This window comes from Vanessa atalanta, chromosome W, assembly GCF_905147765.1.
Source record: "Vanessa atalanta chromosome W, ilVanAtal1.2, whole genome shotgun sequence".
NCBI lineage: Eukaryota > Metazoa > Arthropoda > Insecta > Lepidoptera > Nymphalidae > Vanessa > Vanessa atalanta.
The window spans coordinates 63,772-82,990 of NC_061901.1; positions in this window are offsets into that span (position 1 = coordinate 63,772).

Consider the following 19,219-nt stretch of genomic DNA (forward strand, 5'->3'; position numbering starts at 1 on the left):
GGCGGGGAAACTTGGAGTCCAAAAATATTTGAACGCGGTCCAGAGAGGTTTCGCCCAGATCATATATAAATATAAATAAAAAATTTTCGGTTTTCGACCGATAACTCTCGAACGGATAGGCCGATCCGGGAGATTGAAATGTCAACGGATGCAGAGCAGAGGGCCCCACAATCGCGCCGAACACGGAAAAAAGATCGAAACAATAATAAAAAAGATATAAACGAAAAACTTAAAAATAGCTTAAAAACAGACAAAAACGGGAGATATAAGTAAGTTAAAAGTGGAATAATAATTTTAATAGTGAGAACTGAATGAGGTATTTTTTTCAGATTTTTACGACAAGAAATGGAGAAAAAATTTTGAAAAATGTACTTCGAATATTTAGAGTTTCGGATCGCTTAAGAAGACTTTCAAGAGCGATCCGATTCTTATAGCGAATAATCGATACAGATTCTGTTTGTAAAAATTAATAGCTCCGGAACGGAGACGCCGATCCGGGAGTGAGATGTCTCGATGGATGCAGGGCAGAGGGCCCTACAAATGCGCCAAAGAGCGAAACAAGATAAGATTACAAATGAACGAATTAAAAATAATAAACAGAAAAATATAATGAAAAAAGGTGAAAAATTTTTCGGTTTTCGACCGATAACTCTCGAACGGATAGGCCGATCCGGGAGATTGAAATGTCAACGGATGCAGAGCAGAGGGCCCCACAATCGCGCCGAACACGGAAAAAAGATCGAAACAATAATAAAAAAGATATAAACGAAAAACTTAAAAATAGCTTAAAAACAGACAAAAACGGGAGATATAAGTAAGTTAAAAGTGGAATAATAATTTTAATAGTGAGAACTGAATGAGGTATTTTTTTCAGATTTTTACGACAAGAAATGGAGAAAAAATTTTGAAAAATGTACTTCCAACCTAACCTAACCTAACCTTTTTTTTTTTTTTGTTCAACGAGGAGGAAATGCATTTACGCATGCCGCCCGGTCGGGGGACCGGGACGGGTATGTGGGACTCAACCGGGAACTAATGCCCCGTGCCAGGGCACGCTAGTGCTAATGCCCTGTCCTACCCACTAAAACCATCCTCGGGTTTCCACCATGCCGCCGAGTGGTGAGGCCACGGGATCGCCAAGGGCATGCAACCGCGACCCCACCAGCGGCAGCCGCCGTAAGGCGGCTGAATATACATGGAAAGCGCACCTAGTGCGCGCCTTCCTCCTCATCCTCCACGCGGAAATGTGGCGAACTCCCCCGAGTCCGCCACTGGAGGCTGGGCGTCAACGAAGCTGACGCCCTGCGGCGGATAAGATGGTAGGCTCCGCCGCAAACCGCCGGTGTAAAACACCTGGGAGGCTCGAGTAGCGAGCCCTCCCACTCCCTCCTAGCCAACGAGGCCACTCACATGGTCCGCCCTGACGCCGATCAGGGACGCACCAGGAGCAGCCCCGCGGCATCCCTCCCGCCAGTCTTAGCCGTGGCCGACGAGCAAGCTCAAGCCGGCCCCGTTGCCCAGGGTACACCACGAGGAGGTGACTGACATGTACCCCAACCTAACCTAACCTTTTTTTTTTTTTTCGGTTGGAAAATCCTCAATGGAGACCCTCCGCCCCGGGGGAAGGGCGAAGGGGACTGTCAGACTCTTACTGACTAAAAACCAACCCGTGTCCTCAAAGTACCCGTGCGTCGGAAGGGCGGGTATCGCCGAAGCATTCTTCACTACCCCCCGACGGGTATTGGCTCGCCAGATGGTCAGGCGGGCCCCGTCACTCACTGCGGCTGTCACCCCGGCCGCTGGACTCCATTAAGAGGCGCGCGTGCGGAACACGACGCCGCCGCCTCGAGGCCTGCTGCTGATCGGACGACGAGACGCCCCGAGTCTGCCGTCCGCAGGCCACGCCCTAGGGTGGTCGAAAGTCGGCCGCCCTACGACGCCCAGTTCGTCTGCTGCGGGAGGGGAGAGAGGAGGCAGCCTCTCTCTCCCTTTCCGCCGCCTCCTTTGCGAGCATCACGTCCTCGCAGAAAGTGGCGACGGCACTCCACCCTGCCTCGCTCCGTAGCATCGTTGAGATGACAGTCGGAAGCGAGAGGTTTCCCGCAGCACCTACGGCCGCGACGAGGTCACGGCGCTGCTCAGCCCATGCTGGGCACTCCGCCAACGTGTGCAACGCCGTATCGTCGCGACAATCGCCACAATGGTGGCACTGGGACGTCGGCTCCCGGCCTATGCGACACAGGTACTTCCCGAAGCACCCGTGCCCGGTGAGCACCTGCGTCAGCCGGAAGCTGAGGGCGCCGTGGCTCCTGTTGAGCCACTCCTTCAAAACGGGTCTCACTGCCGCTACGGCGGCGGCTTGCCCAGTCGTGGGTTGCGCTAAGCGCGCGTGCCACTCCGCCACTAAGACCTGGCGAAGCTCTGTCCTGCGTGCCTCGATCTGTCGAGGCATCAGGCGCTCACCCCGCTCGACCGCCTCCGCGCGCCACCAATAGAGCGACGCGAGGAGCTTTGCCTCGAGGTCCCAGGGCGGGGAACCGGCTAGGAGGCTCGCTGCCTCGAAGGAGATCGTACGGTATCCCCTTATCATTCTGACGGCCATCGCGCGCTGCGGTCTTCTCAGCACGGCGACGTTGTTTGCCGTCAGGGCATCCGCCCACACTGACGCGGCGTATAGCGCCATCGACCGTACGACCCCCGTGTAGAGCCTCCTGCACGAGGAGTTGGGTCCCCCCAGGCTGGGCAGCAAGCGCGAGAGCGCTGAGGCGGCGCCCAACAACCGGGGGGCGAGCCGTGTAAAGTGCGGCCCGAAGTTCCACCGACTGTCGAGGACGAGTCCTAGGTATTTCATCGTCGACTCTACAGCTATGGATACCCCTCCTACGATGATGCTGGAACCGGGAGGCGGTTTCGTCCTCGGCCCGTGAAAACACAGGGCCTCCGACTTGTGCAATGCCACCTCCAAGCCCAGCCGCCGGATCCTACCCACGACGTGCGCGACACCAGCAGTCGCGCGTATGGCCGCCTGCCGGTACGACTTCCCACGCGCTGTGACGAGAGTGTCGTCGGCGTAACAAATGACGCCGACGCCGTGGAGAAACGCACCGCGCAGAGCCCAGTCGTACCCCACGTTCCACAGGAGTGGTCCCAGAACGGAACCCTGCGGAACGCCGCACGACGTCTCTCTCCGACCCCATCCTTCTCGACCCGGGTACACGACCGCTCGGTCCGACAGGTAAGCCGCGACCACGCGTCGGAGGTAGTGCGGCACTCCATGGTATCGGAGTGCCTCCCTGATGGTACTCCAAGGCAAGGTGTTGAAAGCGTTGGCGATGTCTAGCGACACCGCCAAGACCACCTCACCCCGGGCGACTGCCTCCTCCGCGAGGGCCTTCACGCGCATGATCGCGTCCACCGTCGAGCGCCCCTGGCGGAAACCGAATTGGTTATTTGCCAAATCCGGCCCCACCCTGGTCATGTGCTGAACGAGGCGACTGGCGATGATTCGCTCGAAGATCTTACACACCTCGTCCAGCAACACGATCGGTCTGTACGCAGATGGTGAGTCTGCAGGTCGCCCCTCCTTCTTTATCAAGACCAGCTTTCCGGTCTTCCACCGGCTTGGAAACTGGCCTCGTTCCAGACAGGCGCTCAAGAGCCCTGATAGTCGCGGCCCTAAGTGTCTCATGGCGAGGACCCATGCGCGACCTGGAATGCCGTCGGGGCCTGGGGCGGTGTTCTTGATGCGAGCCGCCGCGACTCTCAGCTCCACCAGGGTCACCTCTGGCACTTCGTCGTCGTCTTCGTCGTCGTCGTCGTCATCGGGCATGTTCCGAGGCGGAACCATAGCCGGTGGTGTGTGCTCCGGTGTTGATGGGAACAATGCACTCACTACCTCCTCCAGCAGCTGTGGCTGAAGACTCCGGGACAATGGGGGGGCCCACTGGCGCAACTTGCCCCTCACCATCAGGTAGGGGCGTCCCCATGGATCTAGGTCCAGAGTCTCCAGCAGTTCTCCGTTGGCCTGGGCCTTGGCCCGGACGATGGCCAGCTGGAGTGCACTCTTTGCCTCACGGTAGTGAGCGTATAGCTCCGCCTCTTCACGATCTTGATCGGCCGCCGCTGTAAAGGGGCGGCGGCGTCTTCTTCGTCGTCGGCACCTTGTGTACCAGCGTCGCACCCGAACGCAGACTATGCGCAGCTGCGCAATCGACTGCGCCCACCAGTACACTTGGCGCCTAGATGGTAGCGGCCGGACTCGGGGCATGCCAGCGTCGCAGATGTGCGACATGCTCTCCCGGAACCACTCCGCCTCCTCGTCGATGTTGGTAGGCCTGCCTGGAGAATCCAGCCAGGCCTTGACGATTGAGGCCTCCAGGAGAGCCTCCCTGTTCAGCCGTTTTATGGCCCAACGCGGACCGTCTCCGACACCTGCCGAGGCCGGGGCTGGAACCGGCCGAATCGAGGTCTGGGCGGAGACGCTAAACCTGATGTATCGGTGGTCGGATAGCGTCTCGACGTCCTCCAGCACGTTCCAGTCGAGGACGGTGCGCGCGAGAGCGGGGCTAGCGAACGTGAGGTCCACTATTGACCCACCCCGCTGCCGCACGCAAGTCTGCACCGAACCTCGATTCAGGAGGAGCAGGCCCTGCTCGACCGCCCACTCCTCTACTAACTCGCCTCGCGCGTCCGTGGACGGGGAACCCCAAGCCGTAGACTTGGCGTTGAAGTCCCCCAGGACGAGCACGGGACGAGGGCGGCTACGACAGACGACCGTGCCCAACTCCAGGGTGATACTCTTGAGATCTGCGAGAGAAAGGCTGGGGGCGAAATATACCCCCACGACCACTATATCACCCCAGACTGCCGCGACATAGCCCCGCCCTCGGGTGACGGCCTCGAAGGGAAGGATGTCGGCGCCGGATCTCAGAATGAGAACCTAACCTAACCTAACCTAACCTAACCTAACCTAACCTAACCTAACCTAACCTAACCTTTAACTTGCTTAGAATAAGCACATGTAATGAAATCCCTTTACCGTCCAACGACGAAAGTGATGGGTATGCAGGTAGTGCCATCCTGATCAGGCACTCTATTCCCTTCTCCCAAATTCCCTTACCTCCTTTTAGCCAGCATATCAATGCCGTGCCTATAAAAGCCTTTAATATATCCTTTTTATCCCTTTACATTCCCCATCCTAATTCTTCTCTTGCTCCTGAATTACACTCCATCTTCTCTTCCATTCCAAGCCCTATTCTTGTTATGGGGGACTTTAATGCCCATCATACATTATGGGGTTCCTATCACTGTGACGGATTTGCTCCCTTGTTGGTGGACATCGTTGATGATGTAAATTTATGCATTCTCAACGATGGCTCGCCGACTCGTAGAGTTTATCCAAATCAGAATCCGTATTCTGCCGTCGACTTATCCCTATCAACTCCCTCCCTATCTTCACAATTATCTTGGAATACCCTCCCATCAACATTTGGAAGCGACCATTTTCCTATCCTTCTTTCACTTAAGAACAGATCCCTCACATCCTTCAAATCATCCCCTCTTCTAAAATACAGACTAAAAAATGTTAACTGGTCAGCATACTCTAACTCTGTTGATGCCATGTTAGACTCCCTCCCTGGTTTTGTGAATGATGAAAATATTGTTGCTTACTACGAACTTTTCCTTAATGCTATCAAATCCTCTGCTGATGCCCATTTTCCTCTAAAAAATATAAATAAAAAGACTTTGCTTTCTCCTCCTTGGTGGGATGAAGAATGTAATGTCATGGTCCAACGGAGATCTGAAGCCGAAGAGTCATATACAGTCTCTATGACTCCACAAAATTTCATCAAATATCAGCGTATTGATGCCAAAATTAAAAGACTGTTCAAAAAAAAGAAAAAGCTAGGGTGGACCAACTTCTGTGAATCCCTCAGTCCTCGATCTCCTCCTCAAACAGTTTGGACAAATCTTAAGAAATTTCGCCGTTCCCTCAACTCAGAAAATCCAAATGCCAATAATCCCTCCATATGTGTTCAAAATAAATGTAAAGGTCAAAGGCTACGAAAACTGGAACAAATAAAAGTGTAATAGTGAAGTGATAAAAACAACAGAAACAGTTCTTTCTTATTCTTATTTTCTATCATAATTCAAGTTATTGTCACTACCTATTTACTAAAACAGAAAAGTGAAAAGAAAGAAGGAAATTGTGCAGTAAAAACAATAAATTTACTTTGTTTATAATAGAAGTATATAAGTCGTCGGTATATCATGATTACGATTTTTATGGCTACCTGATTACTCTGTTTCGCAGAACTATAAGAATTTCAATAACTAACATAATTAGAACATTCGAGTCATATGGGAATTGGTGTAATGGAATCACTATAAGAATTAAGTTAATGAATGCGTCGAGTGTTGAGAGTTCTAATCCACGGTGAACGTAATAAGTTGTGTTTTTTTTTTTTTTGACTTTAAACAATAATTTATATATATTAATTATAAATGGAAAACGTAACAATTAGAAAACTTCGAAACAATTATGATTCTGATTCTGATATATCATATACGTCTTCTTCTCCTCAAGAATCCTTTGTCCACTCAGTCCAGATTAAGACTTCGAAAAATTTGGCAAAATCGGAGATGGACGAGTATCTCTTAGACGATCTTAAACAACAAGTAGAAGACTTAAAAGGGGAACTTCAAAATATAAAGGCTGAAAACAGCAAACTGAAAAAAATTATTGAGGATCATTATTGTACTAACGCACAATCGTATAAATCTCCATTGCAATTAGCCAAGATACAATGTAATCAAGCAAATAGGTTCTTTTCAACACCACGGCACAGATATGTAATAAATCAAATACCGAGATCTTCTTGCTATTTTCCTATTACAAATAATAAAAGTTATGTCAGCATGCCAAAAAGACTTTTTCAAACGCCATTAGCAGAATCAATATGCAACCAAAGACTTACTGAAAATAATAACAAAGAGTTGGATCTAGCAAAGATTGTGTCAAACATGAATGTGGAAAATAAAGTATGTACTGTTCCCAACGAGATATTGGAGGCGCACTCAACTTGCAAAAAATCTAACATTTCTAACAAGAACAATAACAAAGAAAAGAATAAGGCTAAACTTATAATTCTCGGTGATGAACAAGTGCAAGGATTTTCAACAAAATTGAGAAATTATCGAAGCCAAATAGAAAACGATATCTATACCATATCATCTTGGATAAAACCATATGCGACCTGTGAACAGGTCCTCAGTAGTTGCGATAATATATTGCAAAATTTGTGTAATGAGGATATTATTGTATTTGAATTTTAAGACAAAAGAGATAGTCTCTGGCTCAAGTATTATTAATACTAATATTAATTTACCTAATAGTAATTTAACCTTGGATAAATTCCTAAATCTTAAAATTAGAAATAATCAAAACAATAATAATAGTAAACTTGTAAACCTGGTGCACCAAAACATTCAAGGAATGACAGGAAAAGATTTAGAAATTGAGTTATTCATAAACAGTAATGCCATTGATATTTTATGTATAACAGAACATTGGCTTGTAAATTATCAGTTTATGTTTAACTTTAGTGGTCACCAGATGGCTAGTATGTTCAATAGAAAAAAAGCTATACGTGGTGGCTCATTAATACTTATTAACAAAAATCTAAAATTTAAAGAACGTAAGGATGTTGTGAGCCTTTCTATTGAGCAGACTATTGAAATAGCCTGTGCAGAGCTTGAGCATGTCATTGTTGTATGCGTATACAGACCTCCTAGCGGGTTATATGAAGCATTTGAGAAAATATTGGAAAGTGCATTATTGAAATTATCTGGATCAAGTAAATATATTTTTATTTGTGGTGACTTCAACATAAATTTATTAGAAAACTGTAGCACAAGTATTAGATTCAGATCATTATTATATTCATATAACCTCATTAACTTATTCTTAGAGCCAACTAGAATCACTGAATCCACTGGAACATGTATTGACAACATATTTACCAACTGTGTACCTAATCATAAATGTATTATAAATATGTTAAGTTCTGATCATTGTGGACAGTTGGCTTCATTTAATTCGCAAATAAATAACAATGCTAAGGATTTAAAACAGACATTTGTTCCAATCAATTTGTATCGAATTGAGAAGTTCAGAAGTAATATCATGGCAAAGCTCTCATATTTACAATTAAATGATAATTCTAATGAGCTTTATAACAATTTTTTTAAATTAATTAAAACAGAATTTAATGCCATATTTACTTCCAAGACAGTCTATTCTAGGAATTTTCTTAAATTTAATGATTGGGCGACTGTCGGAATTCACAAGAGTAGGCAGAGGTTGTATGAACTTTATAGTGAAAGATCATACAACCGGTCTTTTTCATTTATCAGTTATGTTAGTGCCTACTCTAAACTATTCAAACGTGTATGTCATACAGCTAAATCATTGCATATAAAAAAAAAAATTATTGAGGCACCTGATAAAATTAAAATGACATGGAAAATTATTAATTGTGAAACTGGAAGAGTCAAAAATAACATCTCCGACTTTAGCTTATCTATTGACAACAATTTATTTTCCTCAGATCGGGATGTTGCAACTGTTTTTGAAAATTTTTTTGCTGACATTCCATTTTCGACAACTAACTCATTAAATTCCTCTCCTACCGTTGCTGAATCATTATTAAAAAACCATGTGGAAGAATGTAATATTAGCTTTAAATTTAATACAGTAAGTGTAAGTGATGTAATAAGTTCCTTCAGATCACTAGATATTAAGAAAACGGCCGATCTGTGGGGGATCTCTGTCAAGGTAGTCAATTCAATAATTGATGTAATCGCACCCTACCTTGTCACTATATTTAATAAATGTGTCCTTAGTGGCGTGTTTCCTGACCTCATGAAACATAGTAGAGTATTACCAATATTTAAATCAGGTAGTACATCAGACCCCAACAACTATAGGCCCATCTCTGTACTACCAACTCTTAGCAAGATCTTTGAAAAGTTATTACTAAATCAAATGCTAGTACATTTTAACAATAACAAGTTCTTACACAAGAAACAATTTGGATTTACAAGGGGTCGCTCGACAACTGACGCTGGTGTTGAGCTCGTTAAAAATATTTACAGGGCCTGGGAGGAGTCACAGGATGCCTTAGGGATATTTTGTGATTTATCTAAGGCCTTTGATTGTGTGCAACACGAAACTTTGGTCAGGAAGCTACGTCATTATGGAATTAGGGACACTGCACTCAGTCTTTTATTTATTTATTTATTTATTTATTTATAGGTTCGCTAGCGATTTTTACACAAATGTATATTTAAATAACGTTACATATAAAATTAAAAACATGCATAAACTGTGTAAAATCAGTTAAAAGCAAACACTGCATGCATACATAATTCTTTCTTTTAAGTATTGTTTGATAAATATAAATCTAAAAATAATGAATAGCAATTTACATTATATATTAAATTATAAATAAAGTTAAAATAAGTTCATAAATATTCTAAAAATGGATACAATCATAATGCGGTTTCTGATGCAAAACAGTTATGATAAAAGTTATATAAGATTAATCAATTGAAAATACAAAGTGACATTAATAAATAATAATTAAAAACATTCAAAACGAGAATACTTAAAATACAGACTAAAACATTGCAAAAAATTAAACGACCAAAATAATTCAATTGACACAACTAAATTCATTGTAATTGGCTGATTAGGTTGTTTATAATTAACTTCCGAAAGGTATTAGGCGAATTTAAGTTAATATCAATTAAATGACTCAAACCATTATAGAGTTTGCATAAACGGGGAAGGCTAGAATTGGCGCCGAAAACTGTTCTGGTGCGTGGAGGCACAAGAGGAGTAATAATGTGTCTCGGATATCTGTTAGGCACTCTGAAATTTATTTTACTGAGTAAACTAGGGCAGTCCAAATGATTTCTTAATAGTTTGTATAAGAACAAAAGATCGAGTAAGTCTCTTCTTTTGTCAAGGCTCATCATTTTAAAATAGTTTAATCTATCCTGATATGAGGTTATCGTTTTATGAATTTTACCGGAATATGATAAATGCCATAAAAAGCGTTTTTGAACGCGCTCCAGTCTTAAGTAATGGGCAGCATAATGTGGACGCCAGACAACGCTGCAATACTCCAGGTGACTACGAACAAGACTATTGTAAAGCGTTATTTTTGTTTTAGCTTCTTTAAAATTTCGACCTTGTCTTATGATAAATCCTAACATTTTTAAAGCTTTTTGTATTACATTATCCAAATGATTAGTAAAAGTTAATTTTTTATCTAATATAACGCCCAAATCTCTTATAAGATCAACCTCTTTAAGTGTAGTACCTTGCATGTTATATTGTGTTGATATGATGTTAATCTTACGAGTAAACTTGATGTGTACGCATTTCTCATGATTGAGCTGCATGCCATTAGATTCACACCAGTTTATAAGGTTATTCAAATCACTCTGAAGTAAAATCGCATCACTCGGTGAAAATATTGTTCGAGTGATTTTTAAATCATCGGCATATAAGTATGGCGTGGAGTTTTCAAAACAGAATACAATGTCGTTGATAAAAATATTAAACAAAATTGGACCAATATGTGATCCTTGAGGGATACCTGAGGTGATCATATTTGATGAGGAGCAAAAACCATTTACAACAACACAAAAAGATCGGTCGCTCAAGTACGATGAAATCCAGTGCAGCACTGATCCTGCATATCCATATAAAAACAACTTATCAGCTAGAATTCTATGTGGTACCTTGTCAAATGCCTTCTTAAAATCGGTGTAAATAGTGTCTACTTGCCTCTGAGAGTCAATAGCTTCTGATAATGATGAAGTAAAATTCATTAGGTTAGTGGCGGTAGATCTGCCTGGTGAAAAACCGTGTTGGTGTTCGGAGATGAATTGATTGAAATGTGATTGAATTAATGGGCAAACTAAAGATTCAAAGATTTTTGGGAAAATTGAAAGAATAGATATAGGCCTATAGTTACGTATATCTTTTTCATCTCCATTTTTGAATATTGGTACAACTTTTGCTTGTTTCCATATAGTTGGAAAAATCCCAGTACGTAGTGAGGCATTATATATTATGTATAGTGGTAGACTTAAGAAATTTGCACATCTTTTTATAAATATCGATGGTATATTATCCGGTCCCGGTCCTTTTGTGGTATCTAGGTATTTTAATTTTTGTAAAATATTATACTGACTTATTTCTATTGTTGTTAGGCTTTCACTACAACCTAAATTAAGAATGTTACGTAAATAGAAGGTGGAATCTAATTTGCAGCTGTCATCAGTATTATTATATACCGAGGCAAAATAAGATGAGAACATGTTACATATTTCGGCCCCTTTAGTAGATGTTATAAGTCCATTACTCATAGTAGTTGGATATGAATTAGAATTATTACGCTTATTCTTTAGGAATGTCCAAAATGCTTTCGGGTTTTTCTGAATTTGCTTTTCAATGTTAATATTATGTTTATTGTAGGCATCACGTGTAATTTTGTCACAGCGATCACTAAGTAATCTTAACTCTATTTCATCTATTGGATTATTATATTTTTTAAACCGTTTTAGAACCTTACATTTTTCTTTTATTCGTTTTTCTATGTTTTTATTCATCCAAGAAGGGTATCTGGTACTTCTAATTTTGTGTAATGGAACGTAACTTATGATAGCAGTCTGTATTGTCTCGTAAAATTTTTTAACCATTTCATTTATATCAACATCCACATGTAATAATTGGTGCCAGTCAATTCCTTTCAAATAATTTTCAATCGAGTCATAATCAGCCTTATAAAAATTAAATCGCTTCTGAGATGTATTCACACACAGTCTGTCCAGTCTGACGTTTGGTATAATTATTTCAAGGGGGGGATGAAGTTGATCAACTTTACTAATGGTATTATTAGAACAACTAACGGAACAATCTGGCAAATCTACAAGCACAAGATCAAGAATTTTTTGCCTATTATTAAGAATAGCGTTACATTGACGCAGTCCATTTTCAGAGATAAAATCCAGCAAACTTTGTACGATTGGAGGGATTATGCAGTTTAAAGCGTTTAGATCTACATTCCACGAAATACAGCTTAAATTAAAATCGCCTATAATACAGGTTAACATATTATGTTGTTCGGAAACTCTATTACAATTATTTAGAAAGTGATCCAACAAATCCCTACATACAGGTGGTGGAAGATATATTCCACATAAGGCTATATGACATATACTATTCATTTTAGGTACATCCAAAACCACCCACAAATCTTCACAATCGCTTTCCCAGTCACTAACTCTGTACGACAGGATATTTTTTTTCACGGCAATTAGTACTCCCCCGCCATCTGTCTTAGAGCTTAACTTTGCAGTTTGTCTGTCTCTTCTGTAAACGTTGTAACGATTATCAAACAATTCACCGTTCGAAATTAAGCTGTTTAACCAAGTTTCAGTTAAAATAATTACATCGTAATCATTGATTACTACGTTACGATAAACATCATGAGTTTTAGTTCTAACTCCACGAACATTCTGATAAAAAATCTTAATAGACATATATTTTAAGTAATATGATACCAATACATGAATTTTACCTTACACACTAACTTAATTTGCTTAAAAATTGCATATTTTTTACCACTTTGTAATCAGAGTTATCGTCCTTGCGAATAAGTATACGACCATTTCGAACCCACGTGTATTTATAACCTAATTCTTTAGCTTTTAGTCTCGTCGCAGCATGCAAAGCCTTATTTTCTGGTGACAGGTGTTCCATGATATAGATTGGTTTTTTCTCTCCCCCAACGCCTATATCCGATGTATTCAGCTTATTTCTCGAATTTGATTTATTGTATTTTATGACTGCCGCCAGAACATTGTCTCTAGTTAAACAAGTATTAAATTGTACTATAATAGATCTCGGTCGAGTACTGTGACGATTAACTTTAGCAACTCTTGTAATGTTCATTATTTTGTCTTCTGTTATGTTAACTCCTATAACGCTACCTAACTGCTGTAAGATTTTGACCAGGTTTTCGCTTTTTGATTCAGGTACACATTGCAATTCTAAGTTGTTAGATCTTGATCGTTGTTCAAGATCATTTATTCGTGCTTTTAGGATATCAATTGTTGATTCTAACTTGTTGTTTTGTTCCCTGAGATTCTTTAAAGCCGTTACGTTAGCACGATGCTCCTTCATAAATTCATCATACTGCTTGCTTACAAAAGTCACAGATGTTTTTATATCTGTAATTTCTTCCCTCAACACCTTCAATTCACTATATAATACACTTTTGATGGATGTGGTTATCTCTGATAGCATATCTTTTATTTCCGCTTTAACAATTTTACTGACCATTTCCCGTAAATCATCATGGAGGATGTAGCTCGATTGGTCTGGTGAAGAAACAGCGACCCTTTTATTCGATCTTTTAGTCACATTATGATCGCTGATACGAACTGGTGTGTTCTCGTTATTACCTTTCGGCCTTTTTGGCATACAAGACGGACACTTCCAGTCAATAGCGTGGTCTAAATTAATGTCTATGCCGGACTGCGTGGTCGATTGTAAGCATGCACGATGGTATCTATTCTTGCAATTTACACAACACACATACTCTTCGTCCTCTTTCGCTTCATTGCAACAGTTCCACTGGATCGTTGACATTTTTATATTTTAGAAGAGTTTCAGTACTATGTGGTCTCTTCAAAGCTATTTTATAATCAAAATTTATAACTCTAATATTATTATAAAATTGAAAAAGTCAACTTGTCTTGGGGATTGAACCGTGATCTTCGCCTTCGTAATACCGAGCGGTGCCGGCTGAGCTATGGTATCATTAGACGTTTTGGTTGAAAATGTTGACCGCAAGATGATATTTACTATTTTTGTAACGGGTAGACACAAAAAATGTTCTTTATACTTAAAAACCGAGCACTACATTAAACTAATATTAGTATCTTTCGATGTGATTTTTTTTTGTCTTTAAACACTTAAATCACTGTACATTTCGTAGTATATGTCTGTAGTTGTAGTCTATAGACGTAGAAAAACTGTATATTGACTTTTTTAAATTTTAACTTCACTTTAAGAATAACAATCAAAGAAAGAACACAAAAATACACGTCTTGCTTGCACGGCGCGTAGCGCGATATGTGTCTTCTTTCTTTTAGTCTTCTGATTTCGTATCTGAGCAATCGCATTCAGAGGGTTGATGTAAATGGAAAGAGATCTCCCGGGTCTCCAGTTACTGTGGGGGTCCCTCAAGGATCAATTCTTGGACCATTTCTCTTCCTTGTTTATATAAATGACCTGCCACATCTCCTAGGTGATAAACTCGAGATAGTATTGTTTGCTGATGATACTTCTTTAATTTTTAAAATAAAAAGACGTCTTTCAATATATGACGATGTGAACAATACTCTCTCTGAAATAGTAAATTGGTTTAGTGTTAATAATTTAATGTTAAATAGTAAAAAGACTAAATGCATTAAATTCACTACTCCCAATGTAAGATGTGTCAAAACGAGTGTACGTTTAAACGGGGAAGCATTAGATGTTTTAGAATCAACAGAGTTCCTTGGTATGACAATAGACTCTAAGCTCCAATGGGGCCCCCATATAAATAAATTGGCGAATAGACTTAGCTCTGCAGCCTATGCGGTAAAAAAAATTAGACTTTTGACTGATGTGGATACGGCACGCCTTGTGTACTTCAGTTATTTCCATAGTATAATGTCGTATGGCATCCTACTCTGGGGTAATGCAGCTGACATTAATACTATTTTTGTACTGCAGAAGAGGGCTATTCGTGCAATTTATAACCTGGTCCCAAAAGATTCGTTAAGAGGTAAATTTAAAGAAATTAAAATAATGACTGTCGCTTCTCAATTTGTTTTTGATAATGTTATGTATGTACGCAAAAACATAAATGATTTTCCCAGAAATTGTGACGTACATTCTATTAACACTAGGAACAAGAATAAACTTGTTACTCCAAGTACCCGATTACACAGGGTTAGTAACTCTTTTTTGGGGCAATGTATACGTTTTTACAACAGGATCCCAGAAAACGTTCAAAATTATTCAATTATAAAATTCAAAAGAGTCGTTAAAGAGCGTTTGTGTGCTAAAGGATATTACAACACTAATGACTTTTTAGTTGACTGCACACCTTGGGAATGAAATGATCGCCTCCAGGCTGTTTCAAACAACTAATATATACTTATCATTGTACCTACATGGAAAATGGTTAAAAAAAAATGAAAAAAAATATATCCCGCTGAGTTTCTTTCGCCGGTTCTTCTCAGGTCCGAGGTGCTAAATTCCGAACCGGTGGTAGATTTTTGACAATCAATAAGCAAGTGCAAACACTTCTATATTGAATAAAGATTTTTGACTTTGACTTTGATTAGCAGTTGGTTCAAATGACAAAAATCCTTACATTGTCTTTTCAGAGTTATGTCATGCATTACACAAATTAAAAAAATATCACGTTTTTGTATTAAATGTAAATCGCAATCCACACTTAAATGAAAATTTGTTAAATAATAATATAAAGTTAATTGTGCAAAATTTTATGAATTGTAAATTTATTGAATCTCCTAGTTACAATAAACAAAAATTATATAATTTCGAAGATTTTATGTCATGGCTCTGTTTTAAAATAAGTGTGGAAATTGATTACATTCATTACAGAAATACTTACATAAATAAACCCTTAAACTTTTACTCTAAAAAAAACATAACATTAAAAAATAATAGTAAGGATAAAAGTAATTAAAAAATATTGCCGAAAAAAGGTACAATTCCATTTTATTTTAATAAAAGTTCACAACAAATTAAAAACCACAATGCATGCAATAAAAATATAGAAATAAATAAACTACAAAAAGGAACAATACCTTACCTGTTTGATCAAATAAAGAAAAATAAAATTAACAAAAATACAAAAATGCAAACTAATGCTACAGAATTTTTTCGTTTCTAAACACAATAGCTTAACTATTCTGCATCAAAATATAGCTGGTGCCTTACACAAACAAGATTTTCTTGAAATTGCATTAGGTGAGCTTGAAAATAAAATAGGTGCTATAGATATTATATGCTTGACCGAAACATTCTTAAAGAAAGGACATGAGTCAAATTTTAGAATTAAAAACTATAAATTAGCAAATTATTTTTCGCGACCTAATGTAAAAAGAGGAGGTTCCTGTATATTATTAAAAAATAATCTTGAATTCTTCCCAATTTACGTCCCTAATATTATATATGAATTTGAATCATGTGCCATAGAATTATCACAATATAATCTTATAGTAATTTGTATATATAGAACGCCAGGATCAAATGTTAATATGTTTTATCGAGAATTGAAGCTAATTATAAACAAATACAGTAGGAATTTAAAAAAACAGATAGTTATTTGTGGAGATTGGAATATTGACATTATGAAAAAGACAAAATTGTCGAATCAATTAATATCAATACTAAACAATCACAATTTTAAAAACCATATAGCTAAACCGACAAGAAAAGAAGCATGTCTTGATTTAATAATAAGTAATTTAGAAAGCAATGTTGACTCAAATCTTCACTATTTAGCTTTATCTGACCACGAAACTGCTCAAGTTATTAAGTTTGAAGTAAAAATAAAGAATGAAATAAAACATGATTATAAATTTTGGTTTGAAGAAAGAAGAGATTATGGAAAGGACAACATAAAAAAATTTTTAGATGCAATGTCAGCTTTATCTTTCAATGAAATTTATAACGAAAATGATGCAGAAAGGGCATTTAATATTTTTTATGACACTATAATTCTTTTTTATAATTTATGTTTCCCCAAAATATACGTAAAAATTTCAAACAAAAAATATCATAATAAATGGCTTACCAGTAGTCTTCGACATTGTTGCGTTAAGAAGCGTTTTTTGTATCTTAAATATATTTCGTGTAAGAGCAATAAAAGAAATAATAAGAAAAACTATCGGAAATACTCAACAATTTTAAAAAAATGTATTCAAAATGCACAACGTATAGACAATAATCGAAATATAAGTAAAGCTAAAAAAAAGTGTAAATCAGCATGGCAAATCATCAAAAATAATTTCAAACACGATAATAAATGTAAAAAAATACAGAAAATAAAGTATAATAATAAAGAATATACAAATCCGAAACAAATTTGCGAACATTTATTTATTTATTTATTTATCCTTTATTGCACCCAAACTTAAAACTAAAAATTGCATTATTGCTACACAAAGTTGCATGAGGTGCAACAGGCGGCCTTATCGCTCAGCAGCGATCTCTTCCAGGCAACCTTTGGGCAGAGGATCATAATATTTACATACATGGGAAGGGTACAGTAATTTAAGTCATAATATAATACTTACATAATATAAAATTACACAATACACAGATAACAATAAATACATATAATATAAATATATACTATAATAAATATTTACATAAATAAATACATAAAATATATATATATAAAAAAAAGGAGATATAACAGAACAAAAAATTATCAACGACAAAACGACTGCTTAATGCAACAAGTAAAAGTCCTTAACCATTCTTTTAAAAACGGCTAACGACTGTGCGCGTCTAATAGCTAAGGGTAGTGAGTTCCAAATTCGAGAAGCTTCAACAGTGAAAGACTTAGAATAATAAGAAGAAGAGTGGGAAGGAATGGAGAGAATTAAATTTTCATTCGAGCGAAGAGCGCGCTTATGAGTCTCCCTGAGGAGAGTGAAACGCTCTTTAAGATAGAAGGGTGTCGCTGGATTAAAAAGAATAGAATAGAGAAGAGATAAAATGTGAGTATTCCTGCGAAGGCGAATAGGGAGCCACTTGAGTTTTTGGCGAAATTCGGAAACATGATCATATTTGCGTAAACCAAATATGAACCGTATACATAGGTTTTGTAATCGCTCAAGTTTATTTAATTGCTCCTCACTTAAGTTAGTATAACAAGTGTCAGCATAGTCAAGAATAGGTAGAAGGAGAGATTGTGCTAGCGTAACTTTAGTTGTAATGGGTAAAAAGTTTTTCAATCTTCTCAGTGAGCCAATGGAAGAGAATATTTTTTTACTAACCTCATTTATTTGAGGTGCCCACGAAAGGTGCCTATCAAAGATAACACCTAGATTTTTTACTGTTTCACAGATTGGTATGCAGACGCCATCAAAAAGGACGGGTGGTAATTGTTTCCAGTCAATCCGTGAAATAAGTCTCGGGCTACCAATGATAATCACCTTTGTTTTTGTGGGATTAACTCTCAGACCATAGGATTTACTCCATTGACTTATGTGCATCAAATCTTTATTTATTAAATCAATGGTGTCCGAGAGCCCGCTAAATTGAGTCTGTGAATATATTTGGAGATCATCTGCGTACAAGTGGTAGAGAGAAGAAATGTGATTAGTGATAGAGGTAATGAATATAGAAAATAATAAAGGAGACAACACGCCACCTTGCGGGACGCCAGCGCTTAGCATACACCAGTCTGAGTTACGACCATTAGTGTATACGCGCTGCCGACGCCCTCGCAAGTAACACTGAAACCAGTCAGTCACCTTAGGAGATATGTTAAGAGAACGTAGTATAGCTAGTAAAATGTCAAAATCGACAGTGTTAAATGCATTACTGAAATCCAGCAGTGCTAACACTGTAATCAGTTGGTTGTCCATACCAAGTCTGATGTCGTCCGTTATTTGAACGAGGGCAGTAGCCGTACTATGACCACAGCGAAATCCGGATTGGAAAGGATTCATAAGGTTATTTTTGGATAGAAAGGGAGTCATTTGTTGATATATAAGACGCTCAAATACTTTTGATAAGAAAGGAAGAATCGATATTGGACGGAATTCGGAGTAACTATTCGGATTGGACTTTTTCGGTACAGGGATTATTTGAGCATCTTTCCAGATCGTAGGAAATGTACAGGATTCTATCGACAAGTTGTAGATAGATGTAATGATAGGAGCTACAAGGTCAATAATGGGAATAATCATTTTACGGCTAATGCAATCTGAACCCACGGCATCAGAGTTGATGTCTAGAATGTTCTTCTTAACATCACATACAGTAAACTGACTAAAAGAGAAAGAAGGAATATTGGGAGTAGAAGACGCTGAAATATTTCTA